Genomic DNA, 23,885 nt, shown 5'->3' with positions numbered 1-23,885 from the left:
TGATGGTGCAAAGTGGCTCCTGCAATCTGCCATCCAGACGCGCGGCAGCGGATTTTTGTTTGCTGGAGAAAAGTTCCGTGGTTTGTTTTTTGCGGTATATGGATGGGCGTGACCGGCTGGCTCCTTAAAAAGCTCGATACGCAGGATGGTTCCCTGACCCAAGGTGGCACCAGTGCCAAGTCGGGCTGGTTTGATAGTACCAAGTGGCTCCTGCAATCTGCCATCCAGAAGCGGGGCAGCTTACTTTTGTTTGCCAGGGAAATGGGCCGAGGTATTTGTCTGGGGCCCTATGGCAGGGAGTGACTGGCTGGCTCCTGAAAAGCTACGATAGGCAGGATGTTTACCAGACCCATGGTGGCACCAGAGCCAAGTTGGGCTAATTTGATAGTACCAAGTGGCTCCTGCAATCTGCCATCCAGAAGCGGGGCAGCTTACTTTTGTTTTCCATGGAAATGGGCCGAGGTTTCTGTCTGGGGGTCTATGGCTGGGAGTGGCCTCCTGGCTCCTGAAAAGCTATGCTAGGCAGGATGGTGACCAGACCCATGGTGGCACCAGTGCCAAGTTGGGCTGGTTTGATAGTACCAAGTGGCTCCTGCAATCTGCCATCAAAATGTTGGCAGGCGAGTTTTGTTTTCCGGGGAAACGCGCCGTTGTTTGTGTTTGGGGGCCTGAGGCTCGGAGTGGCCGGGTGGCTGCTTAGAGTCCACAATACGCAGGATGGTTCCCAGGCCAGAGGTGGCACCAGTGTCAAGTTGGGCTGGTTTGATGGTGCAAAGTGGCTCCTGCAATCTGCCATCCAGAAGCGGGGCAGCTTACTTTTGTTTGCCTGGGAAACGGAACCAAACTCTTGTCTGGGGGCCAGTGCCTGGGGCTGGCTGGCTGGCCCCTGAAAATCTACAATAGGCAGGATGGTGACCAGACCCATGGTGGCACCAGTGCCAAGTTGGGCTGGTTTGATAGTACCAAGTGGCTCCTGCAATCTGCCATCCAGAAGCGGGGCAGCTTAATTTTGTTTGCCAGGGAAACGGGCCGTTGTTTGTGTCTGGGGGCCTATGGCTGGGAGTGACCGACTGGCTCCTGAAAAGCTACGATAGGCAGGATGGTGACCAGACCCATAGTGGCACCAGTGCCAAGTTGCGCTGGTTTGATTGTACCAAGTGGCTCCTGCACTCTGCCATCAAAAAGCTAGCAGGCGAGTTTTGTTTTCCAGGGAAAAGCGCCGTTGTTTGTGAGTGGGGGCCTGTGACTGGGAGTGGCGGGCAGGCTCCTTACAACCCACGATACGCAGGATGGTTCTCAGACCAGAGGTGGCACCAGTGCCAAGTCGGGCTGGTTTGATGATGCCAATTTGCTCCTGCAATCTGCCATCCAGAAGCGGGGTAGCTTACTTTTGTGTGCCAGGGAAACGGGCCGAGGTTTGTGGCTGGGTGCCTATGGCTGGGAGTGACCGGCTGGCTCCTGAAAAGCTACGATAGGCAGGATGGTGACCAGACCCATGGTGGCACCAGTGCCAAGTTGGGCTGGTTTGATAGTACCAAGTGGCTCCTGCAATCTGCCATCAAAAAGTTGCCAGGCCAGTTTTGTTTTCCAGGGAAAAGCACCGTTGTTTGTGTTTGGGGGCCTGTGGCTGGGACTGGCCAGCTGGCTACTTAGAATCCACGATAGGCAGGATGGTTCCCAGACCCAAGTTGGCACCAGTGCCAAGTCGGGCTGGTTTGATAGTACCAAGTGGCTCCTGTAATCTGCCATCCAGAAGAGGGGCAGTTGAGTTTTGTTTGCCAGAGAAAAGGGCCGTGGTTTGTGTTTGGGGGCATATGGCTGAGAGAGGCCGGCTGGCTCCTGAAAATCCACGATAGGCAAGATGGTTCCCAGATCCAAGGTGGCACCAGTGCCACGTCTGGCTGGTTTGATAGTACTAAATAACTCCTGCAATCTGCCATCCAGAAGCGGGGCAGCTTACTTTTGTTTGGCAGGGAAACGGGCCGAGGTTTTTGTCTGGGGGCCTATGGCTGGAGTGACCAGCTGGCTCCTGAAAAGCTACGATAGGCAGGATGGTGACCAGACCCATGGTGGCACCAGAGCCAAGTTGGGCTGGTTTGATAGTACCAAGTGGCTCCTGCAATCTGCCATCAAAAAGTTGGCAGGCGAGTTTAGTTTTCCAGGGAAAAGCGCCGTTGTTTGTGTTTGTGGGCCTGTGGCTGGGAGTGGCCGCCTGGCGCCTTAGAATCTACGTTACGCAGCATGGTTCCCAGAGCCAAGGTGGCACCAGTGCCAAGTCGGGCTGGTTTGATAGTACCAAGTGGTTCCTGCAATCTGCCATCAAAAAGTTGGCAGGCGAGTTTTGTTTTCCACGGAAAAGCGCCGTTGTTTTTGTTTGGGGACCTGTGCCTGGGAGTGGCCGGCTGGCTCATTTGAATCCACGATACGCAGGATGGTTCCCAGACCCAAGGTGGAACCAGCGCCAAGTTGGGCTGGTTTCATGGTGCAAAGTGGCTTCTGCAATCTGCCATCCAGACGCGGGCAGCGGATTTTTGTTTGCTGGAGAAAAGTTCCGTGGTTTGTTTTTGGCGGTATATGGCTGGGCGTCGCCAGCTTGCTCCTTAAAAAGCTCGATACGCAGGATGGTTCCCTGACCCAAGGTGGCATCAGTGCCAAGTCGGACTGTTTTCGTAGTACCAAGTGCGTCCTGCAATTTGCCATCCAGAAGAGGGGCAGTTGAGTTCTGTTTGCCAGAGAAAAAGGCTGTTGTTTGTGTTTGGGGGCCTGTAGCTTGCAGTGGCGGGCTGGCTACTGAAAATCCATGATACGCAGCATGCTTCCCAGACCCAAGGTGGCACCAGTGCCAAGTAGGGCTGGTTTGATAGTACCAAGTGGCTCCTGCAATCTGCCATCCAGAAGCGGGGCAGTTGAGTTTTGTTTGCCAGGGAAACGGGCCGAGGTTTTTTTCTGGGGGCCTATGGCTGGGAGTGACCGGCTGGCTCCTGAAAAGCTACCATAGGCAGGATGGTGACCAGACCCATGGTGGCACCAGTGCCAAGTTGGGCTGGTTTGATAGTACCAAGTGGCTCCTGCAATCTGCCATCCAGAAGCGGGGCAGCTTACTTTTGTTTGCCAGGGAAACGGGCCGAGGTTTTTGTCTGGGGGCCTATGGCTGGGAGTGACCGGCTGGCTCCTAAGAATCCACGATACGCAGCATGGTTTCCAGAAGAGAGGTGGCACCAGTGCCAAGTCGGGCTGGTTTGATGGTGCAAAGTGTCTCCTGCAATCTGCCATCCAGAAGCGGGGTAGCTTACTTTTGTTTGCCAGGGAAACGGGCAGAGCTTTGTGTCTGGGGCCTATGGCTGGGACTGACCGGCTGGCTCCTGAAAAGCTACGATACGCAGGATGGTGACCAGACCCATGGAGGCACCAGTGCCAAGTTGGGCTGGTTTGATAGTACCAAGTGGCTCCTGCAATCTGTCATCCAAAAGCAGGGCAGCTGAGTTTTGTTTGCCAAAGAAAAGGGCTGTGGTATGTGTTTGGGTCCTGTGGCTGGGAGTGGCCGGCTGGCTCCTTAAATTCCATGATACGCAGCATCGTTCCCAGACCCAAGGTGGCACCAGTGCCAAGTTAGGCTGCTTTGACAGTGTCAAGCGCTTCCTGCAATCTCCCATCCACAAGTGGGGCAGCTGAGATTTTTTTGCCTGTGAATCGGGCCGTTGTTTTTGATTGGGGTCTGTGGCCGAGAGTGGTCGGCTGGCTCCTGACAATCCACAATACGCAGGATGGTTCCCAGACCCAAGGTGGCACCAGTGCCAAGTTGGGCTGGTTTGATTGTACCAAGTGCGTCCTGCAATCTGCCATCCAGAAGAGGGGCAGTTGAGTTTTGTTTGCCAGAGGAAAGGGCCGTGGTTTTTGTTTGGGGGCCTATGGCTCAGAGTGGCCGGCTGGCCCCTGAAAATCCACGATACGCAGAATGGTTCCCAGACCCAAGGTGGCACCAGTGCCAAGTCGGGCTGGTTTGATGGTGCAAAGTGGCTCCTGCAATCTGCCATCCCAACGCGGGGCAGCTGATTTTTGTTTGCCAGAGAACAAGTCCGTGGTTCGTTTTTGGGGGCATCTGGCTGGGAGGGGCCGGCTGGCTACTTAAAATGCTCGATACGCAGGATGGTTCCCAGACCCAAGGTGGCATCAGTGCCAAGTTGGGCTGTTTTTGTAGTACCAAGTGCGTCCTGCAATTTGCCCTCCATAAGAGGGGCAGTTGAGTTTTGTTTGCCAGAGAAAAGGGCCGTGGTTTCTGCTTGAGGACATATGGCTGAGAGTGGCCGGCTGGCTCCTGAAAATCCACGCTAGGCAGCATAGTTCCCTGACCAAAGGTGGCACCAGTGCCAAGTCGGGCTGGTTTGATGGTGCAAAGTGTCTCCTGCAATCTGCCATCCAGAAGCGGGGTAGCCGATTTTTGTTTGCAAGAGAAAAGTCTTTGTTTTTTTTTGGGCGCCTGTGGCTGGGAGTGGCTGGCTGGCTCATTAGAATCCACGATACGCAGCATGGTTCCCAGAGCCAAGGTGGCACCAGTGCCAAGTTGGGCTGGTTTTGTAGTAGCAAGTGGCTCCTGCAATTTGCCATCCAGAAGAGGGGCAGTTGAGTTTTGTTTGCCAGAGGAAAGGGCCGTGGTTTTTGTTTTGGGGTACATGGCTGAGAGTGGCCGCCTGGCCCCTGAAAATCCACGATAGGCAGGATGGTTCGGAGATCCAAGGTGGAACCAGTGCCGAGTCGAGCTGGTTTTATGTTGCAAAGTGGCTCCTGCAATCTGCCATCGAAAAGTGGGTAGGCGAGTTTTGTTTTCCAGGGAAAAGCGCCGTTGTTTGTGTTTGGGTGCCTGTGGCTGGGAGTGGCCAGCTGGCTCATTTGAATCCACGATACGCAGGATGGTTCCCAGACCAGAGGTGGCACCAGTGCCAAGTCGGGCCAGTTTGATTCTGCAAAGTGGCTCCTGCAATTTGCCATCCAGAAGCGGGGTAGCTTACTTTTGTTTGCCAGGGAAACGGGCCGGGGTTTGTGTCTGGGGGCCTATGGCTGGGAGTGACCGGCTGGCTCCTGAAAAGCTACGATAGGCAGGATTGTTACCAGACCCATGGTGGCACCAGTGCCAAGTTGGGCTGTTTTTGTAGTACCAATTGCGTCCTGCAATTTGCCATCCAGAAGAGGGGCAGTTGAGTTTTGTTTGCCAGAGAAAAGGGCCGTGGTTTGTGTTTGGGGGCATATGGCTGGGAGTGGCCGGCTGGCCCCTGAAAATCCACGATAGGCAGGATGGTTCCCAGAGCCAAGGTGGCACCAGTGCCAAGTCGTGTTGGTTTGATAGTAATAAATAGCTCCTGCAATCTGCCATCCAGAAGCGGGGCAGCTTAGTTTTGTTTGCCAGGGAAACTGGCCGAGATTTGTGTCTGGGGGCCTATGGCTAGGAGTGACCGGCTGGCTCCTGAAAAGCTACTATAGGCAGGATGGTGACCAGACCCATGGTGGCACCAGAGCCAAGTTGGGCTGGTTTGATAGTACCAAGTGGCTCCTGCAATCTGCCATCAAAAAGTTGGCAGGCGAGTTTTGTTTTCCAGGGAAAAGCGCCGTTGTTTGTGTTTGGGGGCCTGCGGCTGGGAGTGGCCGCCTGGCGCCTTAGAATCTACGTTACGCAGCATGGTTCCCAGACCCAAGGTGGCACCAGTGCCAAGTCGGGCTGGTTTGATAGTACCAAGTGGCTCCTGCAATCTGCCATCCAGAAGCGGGGCAGCTTACTTTTGTTTGCCAGGGAAACGGGCCGAGGTTTTTGTCTGGGGGCCTATGGCTGGGAGTGACCGGCTGGCTCCTGAAAAGCTACGATAGGCAGGATGGTTACCAGACCCATGGAGGCACCAGTGCCAAGTCGGGCTGGTTTGATAGTACCAAGAGGCTCCTGCAATCTGCCATCCAGAAGCGGGGCAGCTTACTTTTGTTTGCCAGGGAAACGGGCCGAGGTTTGTGTCTGGCGGCCTATGGCTGGGAGTGACCGGCTGGCTCCTGAAAAGCTCCGATAGGCAGGATGCTGACCAGACCCATGGTGGCAGCAGTGCCAAGTTGGGCTGGTTTCATAGTACCAAGTGGCTCCTGCAATCTGCCATCAAAAAGTTGGCAGGCCAGTTTTGTTTTCCAGGGAAAAGCGCCGTTGTTTGTGTTTGGGGGCCTGTGGATGGGAGTGGCCGGCTGGCGCCTTAGAATCTACGTTACGCAGCATGGTTCCCAGACCAGAGGTGACACCAGTGCCAAGTCGGGCTGGTTTGATAGTACCAAGTGGCTCCCGCAATCTGCCATCCAGAAGCGGGGCAGCTTACTTTTGTTTGCCAGGGAAACGGGCCGAGGTTTTTGTCTGGGGGCCTATGGCTGGGAGTGACCGGCTGGCTCCTGAAAAGCTACGATAGGCAGGATGCTGACCAGACCCATGGTGGCAGCAGCGCCAAGTTGGGCTGGTTTCATAGTACCAAGTGGCTCCTGCAATCTGCCATCAAAAAGTTGGCAGGCAAGTTTTGTTTTCCAGGGAAAAGCGCCGTTGTTTGTGTTTGGCGGCCTGTGGCTGGGAGTGGCCGCCTGGCGCCTTAGAATCTACGTTAGGCAGCATGGTTACCAGACCCATGGAGGCACCAGTGCCAAGTCGGGCTGGTTTGATAGTACCAAGTGGCTCCTGCAATCTGCCATCCAGAAGCTGGGCAGCTTAATTTTGTTTGCCAGGGAAACGGGCCGAGGTTTGTGTCTGGGGGCCTATGGCTGGGAGTGACCGGCTGGCTCCTGAAAAGCTACGATAGGCAGGATGGTGACCAGACCCATGGTGGCACCAGTGCCAAGTTGGGCTGGTTTGATAGTACCAAGTGGCTCCTGCAATCTGCCATCAAAAATTTGGCAGGCGAGTTTTGTTTTCCAGGGAAAAGCGCCGTTTTGTGTATTTGGGGGCCTATGGCTGGGAGTGACCGGCTGGCTCCGGAAAAGCTACGATAGGCAGTATGGTGACAAGACCCATGGTGGCACCAGTGCCAAGTTGGGCTGGTTTGATAGTACCAAGTGGCTCCTGCAATCTGCCATCAAAAATTGGCAGGCGAGATTTGTTTTCCAGGGAAAAGCGCCGTTGTTTGTGTTTGGGGGCCTGTGGCTGAGAGTGGCCAGCTGGCTCCTTAGAATCCACGATACGCAGGATGGTTCCCAGACCCAAGGTGGCACCAGTGCCAAGTCGGGCTGGTTTGATGGTGCAAAGTGGCTCCTGCAATCTGCCATCCAGAAGCGGGGTAGCTTACATTTGTTTGCCAGGGAAACGGGCCGAGCTTTGTGTCTGGGGGCCTATGGCTGGGAGTGGCCAGCTGGCTCCTTAAAATGCACGATTTGCAGAATGGTGACCAGACCCAAGGTGGCACCAGTGCCAAGTCGGGCTGGTGTTGTAGTACCAAGTGTGTCCTGCAATTTGCCATCCAGAAGAGGGGCAGTTGAGTTTTGTTTACCAGAGTAAGGTGCCGTGGTTTGTGTTTGGGGGCCTATGGCTGAGATTTGCCGGCTGGCCCCTGAAAATCCACGATAGGCAGGATGGTTCCCAGATCCAAGGTGGCGCCAGTGCCAAGTTGGGCTGGTTTGATGGTGCAAAGTGGCTCCTGCAATCTGCCATCCAGACGCGCGGCAGCGGATTTTTGTTTGCTGGAGAAAAGTTCCGTGGTTTGTTTTTGGGGGTATATGGCTGGGCGTGACCGGCTGGCTCCTTAAAAAGCTCGATACGCAGGATGGTTCCCTGACCCAAGGTGGCATCAGTGCCAAGTCGGGCTGTTTTCGTAATACCAAGTGCGTCCTGCAATCTGCCATCCAGAAGCGGGGCAGCTTACTTTTGTTTGCCAGGGAAACGGGCCGAAATTTTTGTCTGGGGGCCTACGGCTGGGGGTGACTGGCTGGCTCCTGAAAAGCTACGATAGGCAGGATGGTTACCAGCCCCATGGTGGCACCAGTTCCAAGTTGGGCTGGTTTGATAGTACCAAGTGGCTCCTGCAATCTGCCATCAAAAAGTTGGCAGGCGAGTTTTGTTTTCCAGGGAAAAGCGCCGTTGTTTGTGTTTGGGGGCCTGTGGCTGGGAGTGGCCAGCTGGCTCCTAAGAATCCACGATACGCAGGATGGTTTCCAGACCAGAGGTGGCACCAGTGCCAAGTCGGGCTGGTTTGATGGTGCAAAGTGTCTCCTGCAATCTGCCATCCAGAAGCGGGGTAGCTTACTTTTGTTTGCCAGGGAAACGGGCAGAGCTTTGTGTCTGGGGCCTATGGCTGGGACTGACCGGCTGGCTCCTGAAAAGCTACGATAGGCAGGATGGTGACCAGACCCATGGAGGCACCAGTGCCAAGTTGGGCTGGTTTGATAGTACCAAGTGGCTCCTGCAATCTGCCATCCAAAAGCAGGGCAGCTGAGTTTTGTTTGCCAAAGAAAAGGGCTGTGGTATGTGTTTGGGTCCTGTGGCTGGGAGTGGCCGGCTGGCTCCTTAAATTCCATGATAGGCAGCATCGTTCCCAGACCCAAGGTGGCACCAGTGCCAAGTTAGGCTGGTTTGACAGTGTCAAGCGCTTCCTGCAATCTCCCATCCACAAGTGGGGCAGCTGAGATTTTTTTGCCTGTGAATCGGGCCGTTGTTTTTGATTGGGGTCTGTGGCCGAGAGTGGTTGGCTGGCTCCTGACAATCCACAATACGCAGGATGGTTCCCAGACCCAAGGTGGCACCAGTGCCAAGTCGGGCTGGTTTGATGGTGCAAAGTGGCTCCTGCAATCTGCCATCCCAACGCGGGGCAGCTGATTTTTGTTTGCCAGAGAACAAGTCCGTGCTTCGTTTTTGGGGGCATATGGCTGGGAGGGGCCGGCTGCCTACTTAAAATGCTCGATACGCAGGATGGTTCCCAGACCCAAGGTGGCACCAGTGCCAAGTTGGGCTGTTTTTGTAGTACCAAGTGCGTCCTGCAATTTGCCCTCCATAAGAGGGGCAGTTGAGTTTTGTTTGCCAGAGAAAAGGGCCGTGGTTTCTGCTTGAGGGCATATGGCTGAGAGTGGCCGGCTGGCTCCTGAAAATCCACGCTAGGCAGCATGGTTCCCAGACCAAAGTTGGCACCAGTGCCAAGTCGGGCTGGTTTGATGGTGCAAAGTGTCTCCTGCAATCTGCCATCCAGAAGCGGGGTAGCCGATTTTTGTTTGCAAGAGAAAAGGTCTTTGGTTTTTTTTAGGCGCCTGTGGCTGGGAGTGGCCGGCTGGCTCATTAGAATCCACGATACGCAGCATGGTTCCCAGAGCCAAGGTGGCACCAGTGCCAAGTTGGGCTGGTTTTGTAGTAGCAAGTGGCTCCTGCAATTTGCCATCCAGAAGAGGGTCAGTTGAGTTTTGTTGGCCAGAGGAAAGGGCCGTGGTTTTTGTTTGGGGGTACATGGCTGAGAGTGGCCGGCTGGCCCCTGAAAATCCACGATACGCAGGATGGTTCCGAGATCCAAGGTGGGACCAGTGCCAAGACGGGCTGGTTTTATGTTGCAAAGTGGCTCCTGCAATCTGCCATCAAAAAGTTGGCAGGCGAGTTTTGTTTTCCAGGGAAAAGCGCCGTTGTTTGTGTTTGGGGACCTGTGACTGGGAGTGGCCGGCTGGCTCCTTAGAATCCACGATACGCAGGATGGTTCCCAGACCCAAGGTGGCAGCAGTGCCCAGTTAGGCTGGTTTGATGGCGCAAAGTGGCTCCTCTAATCTGCCATCCAGAAGCGGGGTAGCTTACTTTTGTTTGCAGGGAAACGTGCAGAGATTTGTGTCTGGGGGCCTATGGCTTGGAGTGGCCAACTGGCTCCTTAAAATGCACGATACGCAGGATGGTGACCAGACCCAAGTTGGCACCAGTGCCAAGTCGGGCTGGTTTTGTAGTGCCAAGTGCGTCCTGCAATTTGCCATCCAGAAGAGGGGCAGTTGAGTTTTGTTTACCAGAGTAAAGTGCCGTGGTTTGTGTTTGGGGGCCTATGGCTGAGAGTGGCCGGCTGGCCCCTGAAAATCCACGATAGGCAGGATGGTTCCCAGGCCAGAGGTGGCACCAGTGCCAAGTCGGGCTTGTTTGATGGTGCAAAGTGGCTCCTGCAATCTGCCATCCAGACGCGGGGCAGCGGATTTTTGTTTGCTGGAGAAAAGTTCCGTGGTTTGTTTTTGTGGGTATATGGATGGGAGTGGCCGGCTGTCTCCTTAAAAAGCTCGATACGCAGGATGGTTCCCTGACCCAAGGTGGCATCAGCGCCAAGTCGGGCTGTTTTCGTAGTACCAAGTGCGTCCTGCAATTTGCCGTCCAGAGGAGGGGCAGTTGAGTTTTGTTTTCCAGGGAAAAGCGCCGTTGTTGGTGTTTGGGGGCCTGCGGCTGGGAGTGGCCGCCTGGCGCCTTAGAATCTACGTTACGCAGCATGGTTCCCAGACCCAAGGTGGCACCAGTGCCAAGTCGGGCTGGTTTGATAGTACCAAGTGGCTCCTGCAATCTGCCATCCAGAAGCGGGGCAGCTTACTTTTGTTTGCCAGGGAAACAGGCCGAGGTTTGTGACTGGGGGCCTATGGCTGGGAGTGACCGGCTGGCTCCTGAAAAGCTCCGATAGGCAGGATGGTGACCAGACCCATGGTGGCACCAGTGCCAAGTTGGGCTGGTTTGATAGTACTAAGCGGCTCCTGCAATCTGCCATCAAAAGGTTGGCAGGCGAGTTTTGTTTGCCAGGGACAAGCGCCGTTGTTTGTGTTTGGGGGCCTGTGGCTGGGAGAGGCCGGCTGGCTAATTAGAATCCACGATACGCAGGATGGTTCCCAGACCCGAGGTGGCACCAGTGCCAAGTCGGGCTGGTTTGATGGTTCAAAGTGGCTCCTGCAATCTGCTATCCGGAAGCGGGGCAGCTTACTTTTGTTTGCCAGGGAAACAGGCCGAGGATTTTGTCTGGGGGCCTATGGCTGGGAGTGACCGGCTGGCTCCTGAAAAGCTACGATAGGCAGTATGGTGACCAGACCCATGGTGGCACCAGTGCCAAGTTTGGCTGGTTTGATAGTACCAAGTGGCTCCTGCAATCTGCCATCAAAATTTGGCAGGCGAGTTTCGTTTTCCAGGGAAAAGTGCCGTTGTTTGTATTTGAAGGCCTATGGCTGGGATTGACCAGCTGGCTCCGGAAAAGCTACGATAGGCAGTATGGTGACAAGACCCATGGTGGCACCAGTGCCAAGTTGGGCTGGTTTGATAGTACCAAGTGGTTCCTGCAATCTGCCATCAAAAACTTGGCAGGCGAGTTTTGTTTTCCAGGGAAAAGCGCCGTTGTTTGTGTTTGGGGGCCTGTGGCTGAGAGTGGCCGACTGGCTCCTTAGAATCCACGATACGCAGGATGGTTCCCAGACCCAAGGTGGCACCAGTGCCAAGTCGGGCTGGTTTGATGGTGCAAAGTGGCTCCTGCAATCTGCCATCCAGAAGCGGGGTAGCTTACTTTTGTTTGCCAGGGAAACGGGCAGAGCTTTGTGTCTGGGGGCCTAACGCTGGGAGTGGCCAGCTGGCTTCTAAAAATGCACGATATGCAGAATGGTGACCAGACCCAAGGTGGCACCAGTTCCAAGTCGGGCTGGTTTTGTAGTACCAAGTGTGTCCTGCAATTTGCCATCCAGAAGAGGGGCAGTTGAGTTTTGTTTACCAGAGTAAAGTGCCGTGGTTTGTGTTTGGGGGCCTATGGCTGAGAGTTGCCGGCTGGCCCCTGAAAATCCACGATAGGCAGGATGGTTCCCAGATCCAAGGTGGCAGCAGTGCCAAGTCGGGCTGGTTTGATGGTGCAAAGTGGCTCCTGCAATCTGCCATCCAGACGCGGGGCAGCGGATTTTTGTTTGATGGAGAAAAGTTCCGTGGTTTGTTTTTGAGGGTATATGGCTGGGCGTGACCGGCTGTCTCCTTAAAAAGCTCGATACGCAGCATGGTTCCCTGACCGAAGGTGGCATCAGTGCCAAGTCGGGCTGTTTTCGTAGTACCAAGTGCGTCCTGCAATCTGCCATCCAGAAGCGGGGCAGCTTACTTTTGTTTGCCAGGGAAACGGGCCGAAATTTTTCTCTGGGGGCCTACGGCTGGGGGTGACTGGCTGGCTCCTGAAAAGCTACGATAGGCAGGATGGTTACCAGCCCCATGGTGGCACCAGTTCCAAGTTGGGCTGGTTTGATAGTACCAAGTGGCTCCTGCAATCTGCCATCAAAAAGTTGGCAGGCCAGTTTTGTTTTCCAGGGAAAAGCGCCGTTGTTTGTGTTTGGGGACATGTGGCTGGGAGTGGCCGGCTGGCTCCTGAAAATCCACGATAGGCAGGATGGTTCCCAGATCCAAGGTGGCACCAGTGCCAAGTCGGGCTGGTTTTATGTTGCAAAGTGGCTCCTGCAATCTGCCATCAAAAAGTTGGCAGGCGAGTTTTGTTTTCCAGGGAAAAGCGCCGTTGTTTGTGTTTGGGGGCCTGTGGCTGGGAGTGGCCGGCTGGCTCCTTAGAATCCACGATACGCAGCATGGTTCTCAGACCAGAGGTGGCACCAGTGCCAAGTTGGGCCAGTTTGATGGTGAAAAGTGGCTCCTGGAATCTGGCATCCAGAAGCGGGGTAGCTTACTTTTGTTTGCCAGGGAAACGGGCCGAGGTTTGTGTCTGGGGGCCTATGGCTGGGAGTGACCGGCTGGCTCCTGAAAAGCTACCATAGGCAGGATGGTGACCAGACCCATGGTGGCACCAGTGCCAAGTTGGGCTGATTTGATAGTACCAAGTGGCTCCTGCAATCTGCCATCAAAAAGTTGGCAGGCCAGTTTTGTTTTCCAGGGAAAAGCGCCGTTGTTTGTGTTTGGGGGCCTGTGGCTGGGAGTGGCTGGCTGTCTCCTTAGAATCCACGATACGCAGGATGGTTCCCAGACCCAAGGTGGCACCATTGCCAAGGTAGGCTGGTTTGATAGTATCAAGAGGTTCCTGCAATCTGCCATCCAGAAGCGGGGAACCTTACTTTGTTTACCATGGAAACGGGCCGACATTTGTGTCTGGGCGCCTATGGCTGGGAGTGACCGGCTGGCTCCTGAAAAGCTACCATAGGCAGAATGGTGACCAGACCCATGGTGGCACCAGTGCAAAGTTGGGCTGGTTTGATAGCACCAAGTGGCTCCTGCAATCAGCCATCAAAAAGTTGGCAGTCGAGTTTTGTTTTCCAGGAAAAGCGCCATTGTTTGTGTTTGGGGGCCTGTGGCTGGGAGTGGCAAACCGGCTCCTTAGAACCCACAATAAGCAGGATGGTCCCCAGACCAGAGGTGGCACCAGTGCCAAGTCGGGCTAGTGTGATGGTGCAAAGTGGCTCCTGCAATCTGCCATCCGGAAGCGGGTTAACTTACTTTTGTTTGCCAGGGAAACGGGCCGAGGATTTTGTCTGGGGGCCTATGGCTGGGAGTGACCGGCTGGCTCCGGAAAAGCTACGATAGGCAGTATGGTGACCAGACCCATGGTGGCAGCAGTGCCAAGTTGGGCTGGTTTGATAGTACCAAGTGGCTCCTGCAATCTGCCATCAAAAATTTGGCAGGCGAGTTTTGTTTTCCAGGGAAAAGCGCCGTTATTTGTATTTGGGTGCCTACGGCTGGGAGTGACCGGCTGGCTCCTGAAAAGCTACGATAGGCAGGATGGTTACCAGACCCATGGTGGCACCAGTACCAAGTTGGGCTGGTTTGATAGCACCAAGTGGCTCCTGCAATATGCCATGAAAAAGTTGGCAGGCCAGTTTTGTTTTCCAGGGAAAAGCGCCGTTGTTTGTGTTTGGGGGCCTGTGGCTGGGTGTGGCCGGCTGGCTCCTTAGAACCCACGATACGCAGCATTGTTCCCAGACCCAAGGTGGCACCAGTGCCAAGTTGGCCTGGTTTAATACTACCAAGAGGCTCCTGCAATCTGCCAACCAGAAGCGGGGCAGCTTACTTTTGTTTGCCAGGGAAACGGGCAGAGCTTTGTGTCTGGGGGCCAATGGCTGGGAGTGGCCAGCTGGCTCCTTAAAATGCACGATACGCAGGATGGTTCCCAGACCAGAGGTGGACCCAGTGCCAAGTCGGGCTGGTTTGATGGTGCAAAGTGGCTCCTGCAATCTGCCATCCAGACGCGGGGCAGCGGATTTTTGTTTGCTGGAGAAAAGTTCCGTGGTTTGTTTTCGGGGGTATATGGCTGGGCGTGAACGGCTGGCTCCATAAAAAGCTCGATACGCAGGATGGTTCCCTGACCCAAGGTGGCATCAGTGCCAAGTCGGGCTGTTTTCGTAGTACCAAGTGCGTCCTGCAATCTGCCATCCAGAAGCGGGGCAGCTTACTTTTGTTTGCCAGGGAAACGGGACGAAATTTTTGTCTGGGGGTCTACGGCTGGGGGTGACTGGCTGGCTCCTGAAAAGCTACGATAGGCAGGATGGTGACCAGCCCCATGGTGGCACCAGTGCCAAGTTGGGCTGGTTTGATAGTACCAAGTGGCTCCTGCAATCTGCCATCAAAAAGTTGGCAGGCGAGTTTTGTTTTACAGGGAAAAGCGCCGTTGTTTGTGTTTGGGGGCATGTGGCTGGGAGTGGCCGGCTGGCTCCTGAAAATCCACGATACGCAGGATGGTTCCCAGATCCAAGGTGGCACCAGTGCCAAGTCGGGCTGGTTTTATGTTGCAAAGTGGCTGCTGCAATCTGCCATCAAAAAGTTGGCAGGCGAGTTTTGTTTTCCAGGGAAATGCGCCGTTGTTTGTGTTTGGGGGCCTGTGGTTGGGAGTGGCCGTCTGGCTAATTCGAATCCACGATACGCAGGATTGTTCCCAGACCAGAGGTGGCACCAGTGCCAAGTCGGGCTGCTTTGATGGTGCAAAGTGGCTCCTGCAATCTGCCATCCAGAAGCGGGGTAGCTTACTTTTGTTTGCCAGGGAAACGGGCCGAGGTTTGTGTCTGGGGGCCTATGGCTGGGAGTGACCGGCTGGCTCCTGAAAAGCTACGATAGGCAGGATGGTGACCAGACCCATGGTGGCACCAGTGCCAAGTTGGGCTGGTTTGATAGCACCAAGTGGCTCCTGCAATCTGCCATCAAAAAGTTGACAGGCCAGTTTTGTTTTCCAGGGAAAAGCGCCGTTGTTTGTGTTTGGGGGCCTGTGGCTGGGAGTTGCCGGCTGGCTCCTTAGAACCCACGATACGCAGCATGGTTCCCAGACCCAAGGTGGCACCAGTGCCAAGTTGGGCTGGTTTGATACTACCAAGTGGCTCCTGCAATCTGCCATCCAGAAGCGGGGCAGCATACTTTTGTTTGCCAGGGAAACGGGCCGAGGTTTGTGGCTGGGGGCCTATGGCTGGGAGTGACCGGCTGGCTCCTGAAAAGCTACGATAGGCAGGATGGTGACCAGACCCATGGTGGCACCAGTGCCAAGTTGGGCTGGTTTGATAGTACCAAGTGGCTCCTGTAATCTGCCATCAAAAAATTGGCAGGTGAGATTTGTTTTCCAGGGAAAAGGGCCGTTGTTTGTGTTTGGGTCGTGTGGCTGGGAGTGGCCGGCTGGCTAATTAGAATCCACGATACGCAGGATGGTTCCCAGACCAGGGGTGGAACCAGTGCCAAGACGGGCTGCTTTGATGGTGCAAAGTGGTTCCTGCAATCTGCCATCCAGAAGCGCGGTAGCTTACTTTTGTTTGCCAGGGAAACGGGCCGAGGTTTGTGGCTGGGGGCCTATGGCTGGGAGTGACCGGCTGGCTCATGAAAGGCTACGATAGGCAGGATAGTTACCAGACCCATGGTGGCACCAGTGCCAAGTTGGGCTGGTTTGATAGTACCAAGTGGCTCCTGCAATCTGCCATCAAAAAGTTGGCAGGCCAGTTTTGTTTTCCAGGGAAAAGCGCCATTGATTGTGTTTGGGGGCCTGTGGCTGGGAGTGGCCGGCTGGCTCCTTGGAATCCACGATACGCAGCATGGTTCCCAGACCCAAGGTGGCACCAGTGCCAAGTTGGGCTGGTTTGATAGTACCAAGTGGCTCCTGCAATCTGCCATCCAGAAGCGGGGCAGCTTACTTTTGTTTGCCAGGGAAACGGGCCGAGGTTTGTGTCTGGGGCCTATGGCTGGGAGTGACCGGCTGGCTCCTGAAAACCTACGATAGGCAGGATGGTTACAAGACCCATGGTGGCACCAGTGCCAAGTCGGGCTGGTTTGATAGTACCAAGTGGCTCCTGCAATCTGCCGTCAAAAAGTTGGCAGGCGAGTTTTGTTTTCCAGGGAAAAGCGCCGTTGTTTGTGTTTGGGGCCCTGTGGCTGGGAGTGGCCGGCTGCCTCCTTAGAATCCACGATACGCAGGATGGTTTCCAGGCCCAAGGTGGCACCAGTTCCAAGTCTGGCTGGTTTGATAGTACCAAGTGGTTCCTGCAATCTGCCATCCAGAAGCGGGGCAGATTACTTTTGTTTGCCAGGGAAACGGGTCGAGGTTTTGTGTCTGGGGGCCTATGGCTGGGAGTGACCGGCTGGCTACTGAAAAGCTACGATAGGCAGGATGGTGACCAGACCCATGGTGGCAGCAGTGCCAAGTTGGGCTGGTTTGATAGCACCAAGTGGCTCCTGCAATCTGCCATCAAAAAGTTGGCAGGCGAGTTTTGTTTTCCAGGGAAAAGCGCCAGTGTTCGTGTTTGGGAGCTGTGGTTGGGAAAGGCCGGATGGCTAATTAGAATCCACGATACGCAGGATGGTTCCCAGACCCAAGGAGGCACCAGTGCCAAGTCGGGCTGGTTTGATACTACCAAGTGGCTCCTGCAATCTGCCATCCAGAAGCGGGGCAGCTTACTTTTGTTTACCATGGAAACGGGCCGACATTTGTGTCTGGGCGCCTCTGGCTGCGAGTGACCGGCTGGCTCCTGAAAAGCTACGATAGGCAGTATGGTGACAAGACCCATGGTGGCACCAGTGCCAAGTTGGGTGGTTTGATAGTACCAAGTGGCTCCTGCAATCTGCCATCAAAAAGTTGGCAGGCCAGTTTTGTTTTCCAGGGAAAAGCGCCGTTTTTTGGGTTTGTGGGCCTGTGGCTGGGAGTGGCCCGCTGGCGCCTTAGAATCTACGTTACGCAGCATGGTTCCCAGTCCCACGGTGGCACCAGTGCCAAGTTGGGCTGGTTTGATGGTGCAAAGTGGCTCCTGCAATCTGCCATCCAGAAGCGCGGTAGCTTACATTTGTTTGTCAGAGAAACGGGCCGAGGTTTGTGGCTGGGGGCCTATGGCTGGGAGTGGCCAGCTGGCTCCTTAAAATGCACGATATGCAGAATGGTGACTAGACCCAAGGTGGCACCAGTGCCAAGTTGGGCTGGTTTTGTAGTACCAAGTGCGTCCTGCAATTTGCCATCCAGAAAAGGGGCAGTTGAGTTTTGTTGGCCAGAGGAAAGGGACGTGGTTTTTGTTTGGGGGTACATGGCTGAGAGAGGCCGGCTGGCCCCTGAAAATCCACCATAGGCAGGATGGTTCCGAGATCCAAGGTGGCACCAGTGCCAAGTCGGGCTGGTTTGATGGTTCAAAATGGCTCCTGCAATCTGCCATCCAGAAGCGGGGCAGCTTACTTTTGTTTGCCGGGGAAACGGGCAGAGCTTTGTGTTTGGGGCCTATGGCTGCGACTGACCGGCTGGCTCCTGAAAAGCTAAGATAGGCAGGATGGTTACCAGACCCATGGAGGCACCAGTGCCAAGTTGGGCTGGTTTGATAGTACCAAGTGGCTCCTGCAACCTGCCATCAAAATGTTGGCAGGCGAGTTTTGTTTTCCAGGGAAAAGCGACGTTGTTTGTGTTTTGGGGCCTGTGGCTAAGAGTGGCCGGCTGGATCCTTAGAATCCACGTTACGCGGCATTGTTCCCAGATCCAAGGTGGCACCAGTGCCAAGTCGGGCTGGTTTGATAGTACCAAGTGGCTCCTGCAATCTGCCATCCAGAATTTGGGCAGCTTACTTTTGTTTGCCAGGGAAACGGGCCGAGGTATTTGTCAGGGGCCCTATGGCAGGGAGTGACTGGCTGGCTCCTGAAAAGCTACGATAGGCAGGATGTTTACCAGACCCATGGTGGCACCAGTGCCAAGTTGGGCTAATTTGATAGTACCAAGTGGCTCCTGCAATCTTCCATCCAGAAGCGGGGCAGCTTACTTTTGTTTTCTATGGAAACGGGCCGAGGTTTCTGTCTGGGGGTCTATGGCTGGGAGTGACCTCCTGGCTCCTGAAAATCTATGCTAGGCAGGATGGTGACCAGACCCATGATGGCAGCAGTGCCAAGTTGGGCTGGTTTGATAGTACCAAGTGGCTCCTGCAATCTGCCATCAAAATGTTGGCAGTCGAGTTTTGTTTTCCGGGGAAAAGCACCGTTGTTGGTGTTTGGGGGCCTGTGGCTCGGAGTGGCCGGGTGGCTGCTTAGAATCCCCGATACGCAGGATGGTTCCCAGGCCAGAGGTGGCACCAGTGTCAAGTTGGGCTGGTTTGATGGTGCAAAGTGGCTCCTGCAATCTGCCATCCAGAAGCGGGATAGCTTACCTTTGTTTGCCAGGGAAACGGGCCGAAATTCTTGTCTGGGGGCCAGTGCCTGGGGCTGGCTGGCTGGCCCCTGAAAAGATACGATAGGCAGGATGGTGACCAGACCCATGGTGGCACCAGTGCCAAGTTGGGCTGGTTTGATAGTACCAAGTGGCTCCTGCAATCTGCCATCCAGAAGCGGGGCAGCTTAATTTTGTTTGCCAGGGAAACGGGCCGAGGTTTGTGTCTGGGGGCCTATGGCTGGGAGTGACCGACTGGCTCCTGAAATGCTACGATATGCAGGATGGTGACCAGACCCATAGTGGCACCAGTGCCAAGTCGGGCTGGTTTGATTCTACCAAGTGGCTCCTGCAATCTGCCATCCAGAAGCGGGGCAGCTGAATTTTGTTTGCCAGAGAAAAAGGCTGTTGTTTGTGTATGGGGGCCTGTAGCTTGCAGTGGCGGGCTGGCTCCTGAATATCCATGATACGCAGCATGCTTCCCAGACCCAAGGTGGCACCAGTGCCAAGTAGGGCTGGTTTGATAGTACCAAGTGGCTCCTGCAATCTGCCATCCAGAAGAGGGGCAGTTGAGTTTTGTTTGCCAGAGAAAAGGGCCGTGGTTTGTGTTTGGGGGCATATGTCTGAGAGAGGCCGGCTGGCTCCTTAAAATCCACAATAGGCAAGATGGTTCCCAGATACAAGGTGGCACCAGTGCCACGTCTGGCTGGTTTGATAGTACTAAATAACTCCTGCAATCTGCCATCCAGAAGCGGGGCAGGTTACTTTTGTTTGCCAGGGAAACGGGCCGAGGTTTTTGTCTGGGGGCCTATGGCTGGGAGTGATTGGCTGGCTCCTGAAAAGCTACAATAGGCAGGATGGTGACCAGACCCATGGTGGCACCAGTGCCAAGTTGGGCTGGTTTGATAGTACCAAGTGGCTCCTGCAACCTGCCATCAAAAAGTTGGCAGGTGAGTTTTGTTTTCCAGGGAAAAGCGCCGTTGTTTGTGTTTGGGGGCCTGTGGCTGGGAGTGGCCGCCTGGCGCCTTAGAATCTACGTTACGCAGCATGGTTCCCAGAGCCAAGGTGGTACCAGTGCCAAGTCGGGCTGGTTTGATAGTACCAAGTGGCTCCTGCAATCTGCCATCAAAAAGTTGGCAGGCCAGTTTTGTTTTCCAGGGAAAAGCGCCGTTGTTTGTGTTTGGGGGCCTGTGGCTGGGAGTGGCCAGCTGGCTCCTAAGAATCCACGATACGCAGGATGGTTTCCAGACCAGAGGTGGCACCAGTGCCAAGTCAGGCTGGTTTGATGGTGCAAAGTGTCTCCTGCAATCTGCCATCCAGAAGCGGGGTAGCTTACTTTTGTTTGCCAGGGAAACGGGCAGAGCTTTGTGTCTGGGGCCTATGGCTGGGACTGACCGGCTGGCTCCTGAAAAGCTACGATAGGCAGGATGGTGACCAGACCCATGGAGGCACCAGTGCCAAGTTGGGCTGGTTTGATAGTACCAAGTGGCTCCTGCAATCTGCCATCCAAAAGCAGGGCAGCTGAGTTTTGTTTGCCAAAGAAAAGGGCTGTGGTATGTGTTTGGGTCCTGTGGCTGGGAGTGGCCGGCTGGCTCCTTAAATTCCATGATACGCAGCATCGTTCCCAGACCCAAGGTGGCACCAGTGCCAAGTTGGGCTGGTTTGACAGTGTCAAGCGCCTCCTGCAATCTCCCATCCACAAGTGGGGCAGCTGAGATTTTTTTCCCTGTGAATCGGGCCATTGTTTTTGATTGGGTCTGTGGCCGAGAGTGGTCGGCTGGCTCCTGACAATCCACAATACGCAGGATGGTTCCCAGACCCAAGGTGGCACCAGTGCCAAGTTGGGCTGGTTTGATTGTACCAAGTGGCTCCTGCAATCTGCCATCCAGAAGCGGGGCAGCTGAGTTTTGTTTGCCAGAGAAAAGGGCCGTGGTTTTTGTCTGGGGGCCTATGGCTCAGAGTGGCCGGCTGGCCCCTGAAAATCCACGATAGGCAGAATGGTTCCCAGACACAAGGTGGCACCAGAGCCAAGTCGGGCTGGTTTGATGGTGCAAAGTGGCTCCTGCAATCTGCCATCCCGACGCGGGGCAGCTGATTCTTGTTTGCCAGACAACAAGTCCGTGGTTCATTTTTGGGGGCATATGGCTGGGAGTGGCCGGCTGGCTCCTTAAAAAGCTCGATACGCATGATGGTTCCAAGGCCAGAGGTGGCACCAGTGCCAAGTTGGGCTGTTTTTGTAGTACCAAGTGCGTCCTGCAATTTGCCTTCCAGAAGAGGGGCAGTTGAGTTTTGTTTGCCAGAGAAAAGGGCCGTGGTTTGTGTTTGAGGGCATATAGCTGAGAGTGGCCGGCTGACCCCACAAAATCCACAATAGGCAGGATGGTTCCCAGAGCCAAGGTGGCACCAGTGCCAAGTCGGGCTGGTTTGATAGTACTAAATAGCTCCTGCAATCTGCCATCCAGAAGCGGGGTAGCTTACTTTTGTTTTCCAGGGAAACGGGCAGAATTTTGTGTCTGGGGGCCTATGGCTGGGAGTGGCCAGCTGGCTCCTTAAAATGCACGATACGCCGGATGGTGACTAGACCCAAGGTGGCACCATTGCCAAGTCGGGCTGCTTTTGTAGTACCAAGTGCGTCCTGCAATTTGCCATCCAGAAGAGGGGCAGTTGAGTTTTGTTTACCAGAGTAAAGTGCCGTGGTTTGTTTTTGGGGGCCTGTGGCTGGGAGTGGCCGGCTGGCCCCTGAAAATCCACGATAGGCAGGATGGTTCCCAGATCCAAGGTGGCACCAGTGCCAAGTCGGGCTGGTTTGATGGTGCAAAGTGGCTCCTGCAATCTGCCATCCAGACGCGGGACAGCGGATTTTTGTTTGCTGGAGAAAAGTTCCGTGGTTTGTTTTTGGCGGTATACGGCTGGGCGTGGCCGGCTGGCTCCTTAAAAAGCTCGATACGCAGGATGGTTCCCTGACCGAAGGTGGCATCAGTGCCAAGTCGGGCTGTTTTCGTAGTACCAAGTGCGTTCTGCAATTTGCCATCCAGAAGAGGGGCAGTTGAGTTTTGTTTGCCAGAGAAAAGGGCCGTGGTTTGTGTTTGGGGGCATATGGCTGAGAGTGGCCGGCTGACCCCACAAAATCCACAATAGGCAGGATGGTTCCCAGAGCCAAGGTGGCACCAGTGCCAAGTCGGGCTGGTTTGATAGTACTAAATAGCTCCTGCAATCTGCCACCCAGAAGCGGGGTAGCTTACTTTTGTTTGTCAGGGAAACGGGCAGAATTTTGTGTCTGGGGGCCTATGGCTGGGAGTGGCCAGCTGGCTCCTTAAAATGCACGATACGCCGGATGGTGACCAGACCCAAGGTGGCACCATTGCCAAGTCGGGCTGCTTTTGTAGTACCAAGTGCGTCCTGCAATTTGCCATCCAGAAGAGGGGCAGTTGAGTTTTGTTTACCAGAGTAAAGTGCCGTGGTTTGTTTTTGGGGGCCTATGGCTGAGAGTGGCCGGCTGGCCCCTGAAAATCCACGATAGGCAGGATGGTTCCCAGATCCAAGGTGGCACCAGTGCCAAGTCGGGCTGGTTTGATGGTGCAAAGTGGCTCCTACAATCTGCCATCCAGACGCGGGGCAGCGGATTTTTGTTTGCTGGAGAAAAGTTCCGTGGTTTGTTTTTGGCGGTATACGGCTGGGCGTGGCCGGCTGGCTCCTTAAAAAGCTCGATACGCAGGATGGTTCCCTGACCGAAGGTGGCATCAGTGCCAATTCGGGCTGTTTTCATAGTACCAAGTGCGTTCTGCAATTTGCCATCCAGAAGAGGGGCAGTTGAGTTTTGTTTGCCAGAGAAAAGGGCCGTGGTTTGTGTTTGGGGGCATATGGCTGAGAGTGGCCGGCTGGCCCCTGAAAATCCACGATAGGCAGGATGGTTCCCAGACCAGAGGTGGCACCAGTGCCACGTCGGGCTGGTTTGATAGTAATAAATAGCTCCTGCAATCTGCCATCCAGAAGCGGGGCAGCTTACTTTTGTTTGCCAGGGAAACGGGCCGAGCTTTGTGTCTGGGGGCCTATGGCTGGGAGTGACCGGCTGGCTCCTGAAAAGCTACGATAGGCAGGATGGTGACCAGACCCATGGTGGCACCAGTGCCAAGTTGGGCTGGTTTGATAGTACCAAGTGGCTCCTGCAATCTGCCATCAAAAAGTTGGCAGGCCAGTTTTGTTTTCCAGGGAAAAGCGCCGTTGTTTGTGTTTAGGGGTCTGTGGCTGGGAGTGGCCAGCTGGCTCCTTAGAATCCACGATACGCAGGATGGTTCCCAGACCAGAGGTGGCACCAGTGCCCAGTCGGGCTGGTTTGATGGTCCAAAGTGGCTCCTGCAATCTGCCATCCAGAAGCGGGGTACCTTACTTTTGTTTGCCAGGGAAACGGGCAGAGCTTTGTGTCTGGGGCCTATGGCTGGGAGTGACCGGCTGGCTCCTGAAAAGCTACGATAGGCAGGATGGTTACCAGACCCATGGAGGCACCAGTGCCAAGATGGGCTGATTTGATAGTACCAAGTCGCTCCTGCAATCTGCCATTCAAAAGCAGGGCAACTGAGTTTTGTTTGCCAGAGAAAAACGCTGTTGTTTGTGTTTGGGTTCCTGTAGCTGGGAGTGGCCCTGCTGGCTCCTTAGAATCCACGATACGCAGGATGGTTCCCAGACCAGAGGTGGCACCAGTACCAAGTCGGGCTGATTTGATAGTACCAAGTGGTTCCTGCAATCTGCCATCCAGAAGCGGGGCAGCTTACTTTTGTTTGCCAGGGATACCGGCCGAGGTTTTTTTCTGGGGGCATATGGCTGGAAGTGACCGGCTGGCTCCTGAAAAGCTACAGTAGGCAGAATGATTACCAGACCCATGGTAGCAGCAGTGCCAAGTTGGGCTGATTTGATAGTACCAAGTGGCTCCTGCAATCTGCCATCAAAAAGTTGGCAGGCGAGTTTTGTTTTCCAGGGAAAAGCGCCGTTGTTTGTGTTTGGGGGCCTGTGGCTGGGAGTGGCCGCCTGTCGTCTTAGAATCCACGTTACGCAGCATGGTTCCCAGATCCAAGGTGGCACCAGTGCCAAGTTGGGCTGGTTTGATAGTACCAAGTGGCTCCTGCAATCTGCCATCCAGAAGCGGGGCAGCTTACTTTTGTTTGCCAGGGAAACGGGCCGAGGTATTTGTCTGGGGCCCTATGGCAGGGAGTGACTGGCTGGCTCCTGAAAAGCTACGATAGGCAGGATGTTTACCAGACCCATGGTGGCACCAGTGCCAAGTTGGGCTAATTTGATAGTACCAAGTGGCTCCTGCAATCTGCCATCCAGAAGCGGGGCAGCTTACTTTTGTTTGCCAGGGAA

This window comes from Melospiza georgiana, chromosome 6 (assembly GCF_028018845.1).
Source record: "Melospiza georgiana isolate bMelGeo1 chromosome 6, bMelGeo1.pri, whole genome shotgun sequence".
In the NCBI taxonomy this organism is placed as follows: domain Eukaryota; kingdom Metazoa; phylum Chordata; class Aves; order Passeriformes; family Passerellidae; genus Melospiza; species Melospiza georgiana.
This window is presented reverse-complemented; position numbering follows the sequence as displayed.